The sequence below is a fragment of the Hibiscus syriacus genome, unplaced genomic scaffold, assembly GCF_006381635.1.
Source record: "Hibiscus syriacus cultivar Baekdansim isolate YM2019G1 unplaced genomic scaffold, ASM638163v2 tig00110065_pilon, whole genome shotgun sequence".
Taxonomy (NCBI): domain Eukaryota; kingdom Viridiplantae; phylum Streptophyta; class Magnoliopsida; order Malvales; family Malvaceae; genus Hibiscus; species Hibiscus syriacus.
The window spans coordinates 836515-853103 of record NW_024062585.1 but is presented as its reverse complement, the minus strand read 5'-3'; positions in this window follow the sequence as shown (position 1 = coordinate 853103).

The following is a 16589-nucleotide window of genomic DNA, read 5'->3' as shown; positions in this document are numbered from 1 at the left end:
ATGCTACAATTGCAAGGGGCTGGGACACTTGGCTAGAGAATGCCCCCAAAAGAATCAACTTTCTGCCATCGATGGATCCGATGAGGAAGAAGAAGAAGCCGAGACTCTTAAACTTGGATCCATTATCAGTATCATGGAAGTCAAGAAGGGTCGAAAGAAAAAGGGACTCATGTTCGTGGACATCTCCATAAAGGGGCAGAAACTAAGTGCCCTTGTGGACACCGGCGCCTCAGAACTATTTATGTCCAACCAAGTCGCGAGTAAGCTTGCCCTTCACATAGAAAAGACGAGTGGCTACATCAAAACTGTAAATGCCGAAGAGGTTCCAATCACAGGAATCTCCAAAGGAGTTGAACTCAACATCGGAAGCTGGACTGGAAAAGAAGTCATCAAAGTGATCCCCCTCGACGATTTCGATGTGGTATTCGGGTTAAGTTTTCTCGACAAGATCAATGCCTTCCCGGTCCCCTTTGCCGACTGTCTATGTATCTTGGACCCAAAGCATCAATGCATTGTTCCAATTAATCGAGGACCCAGAGTTGGAGCCAAGATCTTATCCGCAATACAATTCTCCAGAGTTATGCACAAGAAAGAGCCGACATTTTTGGCATCACTAATAAGCGAGACACAAATTACAACCGAAGATGTCCCACGAGAAGTAGGACAACTATTAGCCGAATTCGAAGACATAATGCCTCTCAAACTTCCCAAGGCATTGCCCCCAAAAAGGGAGGTGGATCATAAGATAAAACTTTTGCCAAATACAAAACCGCCCGCCAAAGCTCCATATCGAATGGCTCCACCAGAATTAGAAGAGTTGCGTAGACAATTAAAGGAACTCCTCGATGCAGGTTACATCCTCCCAGGCACCCTATGGAGCACCCGTATTGTTTCAAAAGAAACATGATGGGACCTTACGAATATGCATAGACTATCGAGCCTTAAACAAGCTCACCGTGAAAAACAAGTATCCAATCCCCCTCATCGCAGACCTATTTGATCAACTTGGCGATGCAAGGTGGTTCACCAAGCTAGATCTGAGATCAGGATACTACCAAGTTAGAATTGCCGAAGGAGACGAGCCAAAGACAGCATGTGTCACACGTTACGGCTCCTACGAATTCCTCGTGATGCCCTTTGGCCTTACAAACGCCCCATCAACTTTTTGTACCCTCATGAATAAGGTTTTACAACCTTTTCTCGATCAATTTGTTGTGGTCTACTTAGATGACATCGTGATATATAGCAAGACATTGGATGAACATATCCAGCACCTGAGGCAAGTGTTCCAAGTCCTACGAGAAAATGAGCTATATGTCAAAGAAGAGAAGTGCTCGTTTGCCCAAAAGAAAGTCCCCTTCCTAGGCCACATCATAGGAGGGGGCACGATCCAAATGGATAAAAAAAAATCCGAGTCATCGAAAATTGGGAGCCACCAACCAAGGTAACCGAACTAAGATCCTTTCTAGGATTGGCCAATTACTATCGAAGATTTGTCAAAGACTACTCCAGGATCGCCACACCATTAACCGAATTACTTAAGAAAGAAAAGCCTTGGGCTTGGGATCAAACATGCCAAGAGGCCTTTGACAAGATCAAACTCCTTCTATCGAGCGAGCCAGTGTTGTGTCTGCCAAACTACAACAAACCTTTCGAGGTTCACACCGACGCATCCGATGTTGCCATCGGGGGAGTCCTCATGCAAGATGGACACCCAACTGCCTATGAAAGCCGAAAACTCAACCAGACTGAAAGGAGATACTTAGTCCATGAAAAAGAGATGACTGCTGTAATCCATTGCTTACGGCTATGGAGGCACTACATACTCGGATCAAAATTTGTAGTGTTCACCGACAACATCGCAAATACCTACTTCCTGACCCAAAAGAAATTGTCCCCCAAACAAGCTCGTTGGTAAGAATTCCTTGCCGAATTTGATTTCTCCATGGAACACAAGTCCGGTAAAGTAAATTGTGTAGCCGATGCCTTAAGTCGAAAGTACAACATCGAAGTCATTAGCTCACCAAAAGGACAAGTGCTAGAACACATAAAGGAAGGGCTATCGCAAGATCATGAAGCCAAATCTCTAATCGAATATGCCAAAGAAGGCAAATCTAGAAGATTCTGGCTTGAGAGAGATCTACTATATACCCATGGGCACCGCATCTACGTGCCCAAGTACGGAAAGCTACGCAAGGAGCTCCTTATGGAATGCCACGATTCCCAGTGGGCAGGACATCCAGGGACCCATCGAACAATGGCCTTGCTAAACGAACATTATTACTGGCCGCACATGAAAGAGGACGTCGAGGCCTACGTGAAAACATGTCTTGTGTGCCAACAAGATAAAATAGAACTAAAGAAACCAGCAGGGTTACTACAACCTTTACCCATTCCCGAGCGACCATGGGAAAGCATCTCGATGGACTTCATCATTGGACTCCCACACTCAGAGGGACTATCAAGTATCATGGTGTTAGTTGATAGATTCTCCAAGTATGGGACTTTCATACCCGCATCTAAAGTATGCCCAGCCAAGGAAGCATCTCGCTTGTTCCTCAAACATGTGGTGAAATACTGGGGTGTTCCCAAAACGATCATCAGCGATCGAGATACCCGATTCACGGGCAGATTCTGGACCGAGTTATTCAAACTGATGGGGACAAGCCTAAACTTTTCAACTACAGTCCACCCACAAACCGACGGGCAGACTGAAAGAGTCAATGGACTTTTAGAAATTTATCTTAGGCACTACGTAAGTGCTACCCAAAGCGACTGGCCAAAGCTTCTGGACGTGGCACAATTTTCTTACAACTTGCAAAAGAGCGAAGCAACCAATCGAAGCCCGTTCGAGATTGTAAATGGACAACAACCGCTCACACCCAACACGGTTATAGTTGGGTACCAAGGACCCAACCCATCCGCTTATCAGTTTACCAAGGAATGGCAAGAAAGCTACGAGTTAGCCCGAGCCTGTCTGCATAAAGCAGGGAAACGTACCAAGAAGTGGGCAGACAAAAATCGTAGGGACGTAAACTTCCAAGAGGGTGACCTAGTCCTTGCCAAACTCACAAACATCTTGCGCAACCAAGATAGACATAAAGGGTTGGTGCGAAGATATGAAGGACCCTTTAAGATCCTAAAACGAATAGGCACCATGGCCTATAGGTTAGACTTGCCAAAAACCATCAGAGCTCACTCCGTGTTACACGTGAGCCTACTCAAGCCATTCCATCCGGATAAGGATGATCCCGACCGAAGCATCTCTCGTCGAGCTCCCGTTGGAATAAAAGCATCTTACGAAAGGGAAGTGGAAGTAATCCATGCTGAAAGAGCAGTTCACCGAGTGGGACACAAACCAAGGCACGAATACCTAGTTCAATGGAAAGGGCTCCCCAAAAGCGAAGGGAGTTGGGAACCCGCCGAAGCCCTATGGCAATTCAAGAACAAGATCGAACAATTCCACGCAAGCCAAGCGACGAGGGCGTCGCTAGAACTAGTGGGGGAGAATGTCACGGACCGCAACCTTGAAGTCGAGTCCAACATCATCCAGCCCGCATTGACACACACCAAGGCACTCCGAAGCCCAAACGCATCAAGCCACAAACCAAGATCGCCACAAAACATGCCAAGCCCGTGGCAGAATGGGATAAGGCCGAACACCACCTGATTCGGGCCCTCCCCAAGCTAAATCCGACCCCCTCAAAGAAAAAGGACTAAGCCGCAATCCTTGTTCAAGTAGGACACATCCTTTAGAGTTTTAACTTAAGTAGGGAAGTACTTTTAGTTAGAGTAGAAGTAGACTTAGCCATCAAGCTTGTAGGGGATTCTCGCTATAAAAAGGGGCCTCCCCACCCCATTGTACTCATTCATTCTTTTCTATTGGAAATAAGACTAACCCGGCTTCCAAGCCAAATACTCTCGTCCCCCTCTTATTTCCGTCCATATTCTTTTTCTTACGTTCACAACAACTTAAGCAACCAAGCTTAAGCTTGAAGGCTGCCTTAGCGCCCAGCAACCGAGCAAAGCGACTAAGGGCCGCACGGACCAGCTAGCCTACACTCTAGCCCCGTGTCAATAACATATTATTTTAAAAAATTAAAATTAATAAATTTTAAATAAAAATTATAAATTATTAATGTATTAAATATTTAATATAAATTATTTTCAATTAAAAGTATTTGATTAAATTTATATTAAATATTTTAAATATTAATACTGTATAATTTTATAAATCATTGTAGGTTATGTAATGATTCAAAATTTGAAATCAATACCCTGACAACCTCCCGATATGAATAGCTTTACGCTAAACACATATGGAGCTATGGATCCTGTAACGAAGGAAGCGGTGTGTGGTGGAGCTATCCGTAATAACAATGGCGACTGGATCTCGGGGTTCTATAGGAATATTGGTCACTGCCTAGTTCTCCAAGCGGAGCTGTGGGGAGTCCTGGATGGACTCGAGTTAGCGTGGCCCTCGGACTTAATCAGATTACGGTGGAACTCGACAACAGTGAAGCGGTGAGATGTCTCGGATCTCCGTCCTCCCCGCATGAGCTTTCGATCATGAGAAGACTTAGACATTACCTTAGCCGTGAGTGGATGATCACGGTTAAACTGATACCTCCAGAAGCTAATAAATTAGCTGATTGCATTGCCAAACTTGGCAGACGTTAACCTCTGGGGCACTTTGTGCTTCCGAACCCTCCAGTTGAATCCCATAGTATCCTCAACTCTGACCAAACAGAGATGAGGAGAAGTTACCGCCACTAATTGTTGAGGCTTCTTGTTACCAAATAAAAAATAAAAAAATCAATACCAATAATTACTTGATCTAGTGGACGATGCACTAGATCATTTTAGTAAGATTAGAGGTTTAAATCATGACATTCGAATGATTTAGATTAATCGATTAATAAATTAGGTACCAGTAATTATAAAAAGAATTTAAAATTAATATTTGTGTGTTGATCTAATTCCCAATAAACTCAACTAGTAAATGTTTTAGATTTGTTATACCAATTTTTTTTACTAATCTAAAGTATGTACAAATAGTAGTATTTATTTTAAACACTCTTAACTATTTTACAATAAATGTTCACCTGCAGTCTCTAGTGGTCATTTAGGATAAGAAGATAAGCTCATTTACGAGTAAAACATAAGGTTTTGAACTTTAGCTCATTAGGGTTAACAATACTAATTACCCTATTCAAGAAAAACATTGAACATGAACCGGTATATTTTATTGGGTAAATTACATATTTAATACTTAAATTATCAATTTTGGTTCATTTTAGTAATTAAACTTTTAATTTAGTTTTTGTTTCAATATAGTAGTTGGTAATGCGTAAAAACACTATCCCACATTGAGGGGGAAATATCACTGGCTTGGGTATTTATAATGTTCATTCTTCCCTCCCTTGTTGAGTGATAGAGAACGAGGGGCAATCTCATGCGCCACCGCCTCCGTCTCGGCTCAGCTCATGGCACGTGACATGTTCACGCGGATACTATCTTTTAGAGAAAATTCGCAAGAGTTTTCTGAGTAAGTAAAGAATATGAAAAAAATAATTCTCTGATATTTATAGGCTGCTCAATGATTTTTTTTTATTTTCAGAGAGAAACAATTGATTAATTGGCTGTCTAAATATTAAAATCGAAATAGTAAGTTTATGAAATTAAACCTGTGTAACGTTGGATGTATCTAGACTATTTTACATCTCTGTTCAAAGAGAATTAATGGCTGATTATTGGACCAGTTACATGTATAATTACATGAGTTACAGAAGTAATTGTATGAGTTACAAATGGTTGAAAATGAATGCTCGAATCTAGACTATTTTGAGGCCATATTTGTATGTGAATTGCAACAGTTTTCAGACAAAGTTAAATTCGAAATTAAATCAGATTTATATCTTATTCTCGTTGGACATTTTTGTCCTTAAAGCTAAGCCTATAAATAGAGAGGTTTTGTAAGCTTCTTAACTCACTCTCAACTCTCTCATATACTCTCAACCTAAAGCATTTTGTGTTTCCTTTCTCTACCATCAGAAGAGCAGTACCACCAGTAGTCCACTTCGGTTTCGGGTGTACGAAATCCATGAGTAACCATGTTAACCTCATAGGACAATCTGCCTGAAGTAGCGATTACACACATTGGGGTGAATTTGTTTCTAAGGCAGTGGTTTTCACCACAACATGGTTTCAGTTGTTCGATTCATTCGATTATATATTTTATTTGTCCTGTTAGTGCTAATGCCTCAAATTACCGAAGGTGGTCCCAGAGGATTGGCGTGCTAATGAAGCCACCACGACCTACTCCAGTTACTACTCCAACTGCTACTGTTGTTGTTGGTGATGAGACCCCGCCTAATTCCGTTATTATTTTTGATGTTGTTGCTATCGTCGCTACTGTCGAGAAGTACAAAAAAGATAACAGGACCGTATTAGGCTATATCCTAAACCACATGTTGAACACGCTCTTCGACATGATCCTCAAAGAAAGAAGCATCAAGGTCATATGGGATACGCTCTAGAAAAAGTATGATGTTGATGATGTGGGCATCAAAAAGTACGTCGTTTATGGATCAAGTGGCTGAGATTCCAAATGATCGATGACAAGCCGATTATGGATCAAGTCCATGATTACAAAAATTTGGTCTCTGACATCCTGGTTGAAGGAATAAAAATGTGTGAAGTGTTACAAGCTAACATTCTGATTGAAAATCTGCCCAAGTCCTGGTCCGATTATCGCAACTCCCTCAAACATAAAAAGAGGGACATTTTACTTGCGGAGCTGGTGGGGCACATGAAAAATAGAGGAGGCTAATCGGTTAAAGGATAGGGGTACTAACTCTATCGGTAATTTATCTTTTAAAGATAACTTGGTTGAATCTAGTGCTGCCTCAGGGTCTAAGTATAAAAGGACTGCGAAAAAGGGGAATCAGAATAAGAAAACAAAATCCCAGAAGGGAAAATACTTCAAAAAACCATAGAAGCCCAAAGCTGAAGAAAAATCCATCAAGTGTTATGTGTGCGGTCAAGTTGGCCACAAAGCTTACGAGTGCCAACATCGTTTCGACTGCCAGAATGAGAATAAACCACAACTGAACGTTACGGAGAGCAATACTGATAATGTTATCGCAACGGTGGTTTCAGAGGTGAATTTGGTGGAGAGCAATGTTGAGTGGGTCGTGGACACAGGCGCTTCCATACATTTTTGTGCAATGAGAGAGTTTTTCACTGAGTTTGAGGATGGGGATGAAGGTGAATGTGAATGTGTATACATGAGAAACTCTAGCAGCTTTGATGTGGTAGGCAAAGGCAAGGTTTTACTCAAGCTGACTTTCGGTAAAACTTTAGCCTTAAATAATGTTTTGTATGTACCTAACATGTGTAGAAATTTAATAAGTGGTAGACTTTTGAATATGACAAACATTAAGTTAGTTTTTGAGGCATATAAACTTGTACTTTCCCGAAATAATGATTATGTTGGGAAATGATTTTTAAATGGGGGTTTATTTGTCATAGAAACTCAACTTAATGAGAATAAAGCTACCACTTCTGCTTACACTATTGAAATTGTTGATATGTGGCATGCTAGATTATGACATGTTAAAGAAACTAATAAATATGAATATTCTGCCTAAATTATAAATTATACATAACTAGCTTTAACAAATGTGAAATTTATGTAGAAGCCAAGCATGTTAAACCTCGCTATAAGACTGTTTTAAGAGGAAAACTAAACTGTTGGAACTTCTACATACTTATCTAGCATACTTTAAAAACACCGAAAGTAAAGGAATAAAACACTACTACATCATTTTTGTGGATGATTATTCAAGATACACAAAAGTATATCTCCTAAGAACTAAAGGTGAAACTGAGAACTTCTTTCTTATTTATAAGGAAGAAGTTAAGAATCACTTAGCTAGGAGAATTAAATAGGTTAGATCCGATAGAATTGGTGAATAGGAATCAAACTTCTTAGAAGGGGTGTGTGAGAAGAATGACATAATTCATGAAACTTCTGCTCCTTATTTTTCTCAACAGAATGGTGTAGCCGAAAGAAAAAATATAACTTTAAAAGAGATGATGAAATCATTGTTGATAAGTTTTGGATTGTCTGACAACATGTGGGGAAGCCATTCTATTGGCAAGTTATATTTTGAACCGAGTACCTCACAAGAAATTGGATTATACTCCATACAAATTGTGGAAAGACTATGCTATAAATCTACAATACCTGAAAGTGTGAGGGTATCTGGTTAAAGTGGGCTTGCCAGATTTTAAGAAGTCTACCATCGGACCAAAAACTGTTGATGCAATGTTTATAGGGTATGCTGCAAACAATGTCGCATACATGTTCATGTGTTTACAATACTTCTCTATTTGTGAATCTAGGGATGATGTTTTCTTTGAAAATAATTTTCCACTAAAGAAACCTAGATTAAATGAGGAAAAACAAATAAAAAAATTACCATTCACTTCTTCTAGTGTACCTGCTAGGTCTTCTCAAGAGATTGAATTTAAGCCTAGAAGAAGTAAAAGATAAAGAAGAGAAACATCTTTTGGACCAGACTTTATAACTTCCTTTATTTTTGAGATAAATGATTTAAATTTATTATCCAATTCTATAACTTAAATTTTTCTGTTACATGAGGATCCTAAGACTTATAAGGAAGTTATAAGATCGATTGGTGTTAGTTTCTAGAAAAATGCTATCAATGATGAACTAGAATCGATAATGTCTAATCATACTTGGGAACTGGTTGAATTTCCTAGAGGATTTAAAATTATCATACACAAATGGGTCTTTTTGAAAGAAACTCAGACTAGATGGTTCTATCCAGAGGTACAAGGCAAAGATAGTTATTAAAGGGTTTACTCAAAAATTCAGTTTAGACTTCTTCGATACTTAATCTCCCGTAACAAAAATCTCAACGATCCGTGTATTATTTGCACTAGCCTTTATTCACAAGTTGTAAGTACATCAAATGGATGCGAAGATTGTATTTCTGAATGAAGATCTAGATGAAGAGATCTATATAGAGCAACCTCTTGGTTTTAAGGCATCTGGTATGAAAGGCAAAGTGTATAGACTTAAAAAGTCACTTACGACCTCAAGCAAGCTCCTAAATAGTGTTATGAGAAATTTTACAAAACTATTCTTAGTTTTGGTTTTTTTTGTGAATGATTCTGATGCATGCATGTATTCAAGGATTTTTGTTATTGATTGCATCATCATAAACTTATATGTTGATGACATGTTGATTTTTAGTACTAACATTGAGTCCATTAACAAAACAAAGAGTTTATTGTCTACTAAATTTGAGATGATTGACCTGGGAGAAGTCGATGTAATCTTAAGAGTCAAAATTACCAAAATAGAAAATTGATTTTCTTTAAGTCAAACAAATTATATTGATATGTTAAAGAAATTCAACAATTTGGATCTCATCCCCGTTCGAACTCCTTATTACCCTAGCATACATATCTTTAAAAATAAAGGAAGTAGCGTTTTCCAAACAGAATATGTTAAAATAATTGGAACTATTGTTCTTAATAAACTATACTCAGCCTGATATTGCCTACGCAGTGAGTAGATTCAGTAGATATACTCACAACCCAAGTGGTGAACATTGGGTTACTTTTCGACGCTTATTTAAGTATCTTAAGGGTAAGATGGATTGAAAACTTGAGTTTGTTGGCTATTATCCGGTTTTAAAAGGGTATTGTAATGCCAACTGTGTTTTTGATAATGATGAGGTATGCTCTACGAGTAGGTTTATTTTTACTTTAGGTGGAGCAACGATCTCATGGAAATCTACGAAGCAAACATATATTGCTCGTTCCATTATGGGTCAGAGTTTATAGCTTTTGACTTAGCTAGGCAAGAAGTCGAGTGGCTCAGAACTTATTAGCAGAAATTCAGTTATGGGGAAGACTGACTCCTCCAGCGTCATTACTGTGTGATTCACAAGCTGTTATTAGTATGGCTAAAAACCAAGCTTACAATGGTAAGAAGAGGTATATTAGCGTAAGACATGAATCTATTAGACACTTAATAAGAAATGGATTACTCTATTTAGAGTTTGAGAAATTGAAAAAGGAACCTAACAGATCCCCTTACCAAAGGGTTAAGCTGGAAACTGGTCTTAGATTTGCCGAAGGGGATATGTTTAAAGCCCATTGGTTAAGGAATTCATGGTGGATACCCAACTTAGTTAAATAAGTTCAATGTTGTCAAACTAAACCATGGAAAGACTCATAGTGTATATTTACATACCTATGATGAATAATGTACATGCACAGGATGAGCTTGATTGCTCTTCATAAATTCATAGCCCAGTCATTGGGTTGTTTTAGTGAGAAAGACTTGATGAATTTACCAGCTTTGATTCTTAATAAGTTCATAACCCAGGGGCTAGTTCTAATTGAGAATGACAAGATGAACTTACAGCTTGAAATGTTGGGTTTTTATGAAAACTCTTAATGAATTCAAATCCAAAATTTGGATGGTCCTAGTGAGAAGGACATATTGAATTCACCTATTAATGAGATTGAATATTTATTCTTAATGATTTCTTATCCCAGAGTTTGGGTGGTTCATTTATAATGAACTTGAAGAAAATCACCATAACCTTTGAGAGGTTGAACTGTTGTAAAATGCTTTTAATTATTTCATAGCTCGATTTTAGGGTGGTTTATGTTTAGATAAACCTGATGAAATAACCTACGTAAGTGAGAAAGATTAGCCACCTTCTATGAAAAACATTAGGCTATTTTTCTAGTACACTTACTAAAATCCTAAGGTAAGATGGCCAAATATACACTTGTGTATATATATCTTATACATCGAGGACTTCGGTGAATGAAGGGGTTAGTTGTGTGTTATGAGTTTACCCTATCTTAGAAAGTTCAAGACTAGTTTCACTTATATAAGAAAATGATTGCTCATCATCACTATGTACTTGTTCAAGATACGTTCACTAGTGCTTAAGCAACTAATTTCGTTGTTGCTCTTCTAAGATGGTTATATTTCGAGTTTTAGAAGAATTCTTTTACATTAGTGGGGGAATGTTTGTAATGTGTAAAAACACTACCCCACATTGAGTGGGAAATACCACTGGCTTGGGTATTTATAATGTTCATTATTCCCTCCCTTGTTGAGTGATAGAGAACAAGGGGCAATATTACGCGTCGCCGTCTGTTTGTCTCGGCTCGTGGTCTTGGCCTTGGTCGAGGCTTGTGGCAATATGTGTCTTAGACACGTCCGCGTGGATACTATCGTTTTGGAGAAAATTCGCAAGAGTTTATGAGCAAGTAAAGAATGTGAAAGAATAATACTCTGATATTTATAGGCAACTCAATGGTCTGTTCGTTTTATATTTTCAGAGAGTAACAACTGATTAATTGGCTGTCTAAAAATTAAAATCAAAACAATTAGTTTCTGAAATTAAACATGTGTAACGTTAGATGTATCTGGACTATTTTACATATATGTTCAAAAGGAATTAACAACTAATTATTGGACCAATTATAAGTATAATTAGATAAGTTATAGAAGTAATTATACGAGTTACAAACAGCTGAGAACAAATGCTCGAATTTGGACTATTTTGAGGTCTGATTTATCTGTGAATTGTAACAGTTCTCAAACAAAGTTTAAATTCGAAATTAAATCATATTTATATATGATTTTCATTGGACATTTTTATCCCTGAAGCTAAGCCTATAAATAGAGAGGCTTTGTAAGCTTCTCAACTCACTCTCAAATCTCTCATATCCTCTCAATCTAAAGCATTTTGTGTTTCCTTTCTCTGCCATCGTTAGAGCAATATCATCGGCAATCCACTCCAGTTTTAGGTGTACAAGATCCAGGAGTGACTGTGTTAACCTCGAGGGACAATCCGCATGAAGTAGCGATTACACACATCGGATGAATTTGTTTCTAAGGCAGTGGTTTTCACCACGACACAATTTTAGTTGTTCGATTCATTCGATTATATATTTTATTTGTCCTGTCAATGCTAACGCCTCATTTTACAGTCTACATTTCCAACAATAGTATCCCACTATTGAAAGCTTAAGGAATGAGCTCGCCGCTTTTACAATGGTCGGTTGTTGCTTCTGTCAGCCGATGAAGCCCAAACTTTCCAGCCCACGCCTTTCCAATCTCCGAACGTGACTCTGGCCTCCGCTTCTCTAGAAAATGCCTCAATCTCCCTAAATTGACGATGAACTCTTTGACTTCTTCATCATTCGATCTCTGTCGTCAACCATCCAATTGCCCTGAAATTGGACTATGTTGGTTGACTCGTCATTCTCTTGTGGTCCACTGTTTGGATTGGTCTTCCGTCAACTCGTCCGTTAAGTTTTTAACAACGGGGGTATTAAAATGAAACAAATTAAACGTTAGGTATGGTTTTGAAAAAAAATAAAAGTTTAGGTACTAAAACTGACTAAAACTAATAGTTTAGGTACTAAATGGGTAGTTTATTTTATTTTATTTGCACGTGGGTTTATAAAAGACATTTATTATTTATTTTAGCTTAGTACTCCTCTCTTCGACTTTCTTGTTTATATTGTCTCTTCCCATTTCTATCTCTTCCATTCCTTCGTATTCTTCTCTCATAAAAGCTAAAAACTTTACTTTCCAAGCACCTATTTTTCTTACTCTATTTCCATCATTCATGTCATTGAAGGCAAGCATCTTCTTCCTTTCTTCATGAACTTTAAGATGAGTTCAAGAATGCCAAAAATGATAGTTTGGACGAATTCAGTTTTGTTTAGAATTTATGAAAGGAATAACTTTTTTTAATATATTCCTTATTTTCATTTACATCTCTAAGTTTATTTTTACATTCTAGCATTAAAGATAGCAAGAGAGGTTGGAGATCCATTTAAAGCTAAATAAAAGGAAAAGGCATTAGAGCTACAACGTGATGCTTCTTCTTACTTAAAATCTGAGGTAATACACACCTAACTTTGAAATGTTGGTGAATAAGAGTAATGTAATTGCTTAGTTACTTAATATCAGTGGGGAAGCAACAACTTACCATCCTGTAATTCGATTTTTTTTATCAAATACTTATTTTATTAATGGTGTTCACTCTGAAATTTTTCGTGCATATCCTAAAATCTGAGTTTTATTTGATTAGTTACTTATTTTATTGACGGTGCCAATTCTAAAATTTTATTTATACGAACCCTATTTAAAATTTTTATAATGTTAACATATGTATGTCACTCGAAAAATATTTCTTGATCTGATACAGTGTTTGTTTTGTTTATGATAGTTTAGCATGTATATTATACCTATTTGATGGCTGTGTATGGTGAGTTTGAAGGGTCTTAAATCAAGTTTAGGGTTAGTTTGGAGTGTCTCCAAGCTTTTATTAAATGATTTTTCCAACAAGTATTAAAATTTAAGGATTGAGTATCGAAACCAGGATTAAAGCATGTGATATTGAGAATTTATGGATAAAAGTTTTGAAACTCTAGTAGAGTTTTAAAACTCTAGGACAAGTTTCAAAATTGACAGTCTCTCCAAACTCTAGAGTTGATTTGGCCTCATTTGGCATGTTTAGGGTTAACTCAATCCGTTCTAAAAAAAGGTTAACTCAATACAAATGATTCAATTGGATTCTTTTGAGTTATCCAAATTAGGCATGTAAACAAACCGAACGTTCAACGAACCATTCGGTGAAAAGTTAGTTTATGTTTGTTTAATTAAATGAACAAATACGAACAAAATGCTCGTTCGTTCATTTACATTTGTGATCGTTCTATAATTCGTTCATTTATGTTTGTCCATTTATGTTCATTTATGTTCGTTCGTTTATGTTCTCCAGACTCGTTTGAAATATAAAGACTTAATAAATTTTAACCTTAAACCCATTAATATTTTTAAACTCAATTCATTTTAAACCCAAATAAAAAGCTCTCAAATCAATTAAAGGAAATATAAAATCCTAATTTTTTTTTAAAATAAAAAAACTCTTCTCAAATATAAACTCAATTAATTTTATGTTCGTTCGTTTATGTTCGTTTATGTTTATCATTTAAATGAACGGACATGAACAAACACAAACAACCTAAATTTCTTAATGAATGATTTTTTTTTTCATTTAGTTGTTCGTGTTCGTTTGTTTGTTCGGTTAAAGTGAAACGAACGAACATGACCATAACCTTTTTCGTGTTCATTCAATTCGTTTACGGGCCTAATCCAACTCTCCTAAAATGACTTATAAGTTTAAGATAAGGTCCTAAAAGACTAAAATATCCTTATGATTAAATAGTTCAATTCTAATATCCTATTTGAACCTAAATAGGTGTGATTACAAGTGGTAGTATATATGTTCTAAAGGCTCTCAACCATTTGATAATAAACGTTCAAATACCATATAATCATCGGTGTTCGAACCTGGGACCTCTAATCACTACAGCAAAAATGGTTTTTAGCGGCGGATGTTGCGGCATTTTAAAACAAACGCCAATAATTTTTTACATGTAGCGGAGTTTTTGGACAAACGCCGCAAATCACTCTTACTTTAGTGGCAATTGTATACAAACGCCGCTATAGACTTAGATTTTCATGGCTTTTGTATACAAACGCTGCTATAAACTAGTATTTTAGTGGCGTTTTTATAGAAAACGCCGGTAATTTTTTACATGTAGCGGCGTTTTTGGACAAACACCACAAAACACTCTTACTTTAGTGGCAATTGTATACAAAAGCCGCTATAGACTCAGACTTTCGTGGCGTTTGTATACAAACGCCGCTATAAACTAGTATTTTAGTGGCGTTTTTTTATACAAACGCCGCTATATACTCGTACTATAGTGGCAATTGTAAACAAACGTCGCTATAGACTCAGACTTTCGTGGCATTTTTACACAAACGCCGCTATAGACAAGCTTTTGTGGCGTTTTTATACAAACACCGCTATAGAATCGTACTTTAGTGGGGTTTTAATACCAAATGCCGCTATAGACTCGTACTTTAGTGGCGTTTATGTTTACAAACGCTACTATAGAAGCGTACTTTAGTAGCGTTTTAATACCAAACGTCGAAATTGTCATATAACCTAGTGGCGTTTACGTAGAAAAACGCTGCTACTGAACACTACTTTAACATATCGAAACAAAACCCTAATTTCATAGATTCAGTTTGGGCATTGAAATACATCTCCGCTCCCTTTTATCTCTTCGCATCCAACTCTCTCATCCTTTAATCCTTCGACCTCCATTGTTCGATCCATCTTCCCCTTACATTCAACCCAGGTATCACCATTCTTCTCATTCCCCTCTTTCATTTCTGTTTTTTCGTTCTATTTTTTTTCAATTTTTTTATTTCAGTAATTCCTTTTAGGATTTTTTTGTGTGATTGATCATGTCGATGGATCCTTCTCTGTGTATGTTTAAAATTTCTATTGAATCTACATTGTTCCGTCGAAAGAATCGTGTAAACTACGATTTATCTTTCAATGAAGATCTAGTAAACAAAGAATGTTTCAATAAATTTAAGAGGCACCTGATTTTTGTTTGGGCTTGGGTGTTTAGTTTTTTAGTATGGAAATGACTCTTTTTTGTGTTGGGCAATTTTTCTTGACGGGGTAGTTAACCTGTCGGTCGTGCAAAGGGGCGATCTGTGGAGCCTTGCTAGACGGTTCTGTCATTAGGAACGAGATCGGTTGGCTAACAATGGGCTGCCCATGCCGTTCTTCTGATTTTACTGATGTAAGTGCCATTTCCTTCATCACCTTAATTTTAGAAAAGGGGATCAAATTTCTAGCCCTTTTTATGTTTTTTCCTTCCTCACCTTAATTTTAGCAGGTGCTTTAAAACAAGAAATAATTTGATAACTGCTCTTGTATTCCTGGTTCTTGACTCTGCAATACAAAATACTTTATGTTGTGAATGCTTGATGAATTTCTTTATTTACGTTCTTTTATTGTTCTGGTCTAATTCGGGTACATTCTGAATTTCCTTATATTTTACAGATAAATGCTCGATTACTTTAAAATTTATTTTGCTGATAGAATGCACTGCGTCTGTAGTTCATCCAAGAGATGTAAGAGCTTTAAGTGGTAAATATTTCTGTTAAATCACTGATGTCATTGCTAGGAGCAGGACAATATCTTGGATTGAATAGTACCTGCCTTAAAGCAGCTTGGTACTGACTTTAGGTATCAGTAGTTGTAGGATAAGAGAAGAAAGGTCATTAAGGATTGGAAATTTGATACCAGACGACTAGCAACACTTCACATTTATGGGGCTATTCGATACCAGTTTTATTCATGATCATATCTATCTTGTAGGTACAAAAGGAAGTTAATCTTTGTATTAATACATCTTCTATATTTGAATTCTTTCCTTCTAATTTTAAAAATTTATGGGAGCTTTCAAGCACGGTAAGGAAGCTTTATAAAGATGTTATTTTCAGAGTTGGAGTAAGTGTACACGAGATAAAGAAGGAAATTGTCAACTTTATAAATTAGACCAATTGAAGGTCTCATTTATTTCAATTTTCTGTATCATGTGTTGGGCTGATAAGCAAGAGTTAGGAACTAGCTGTA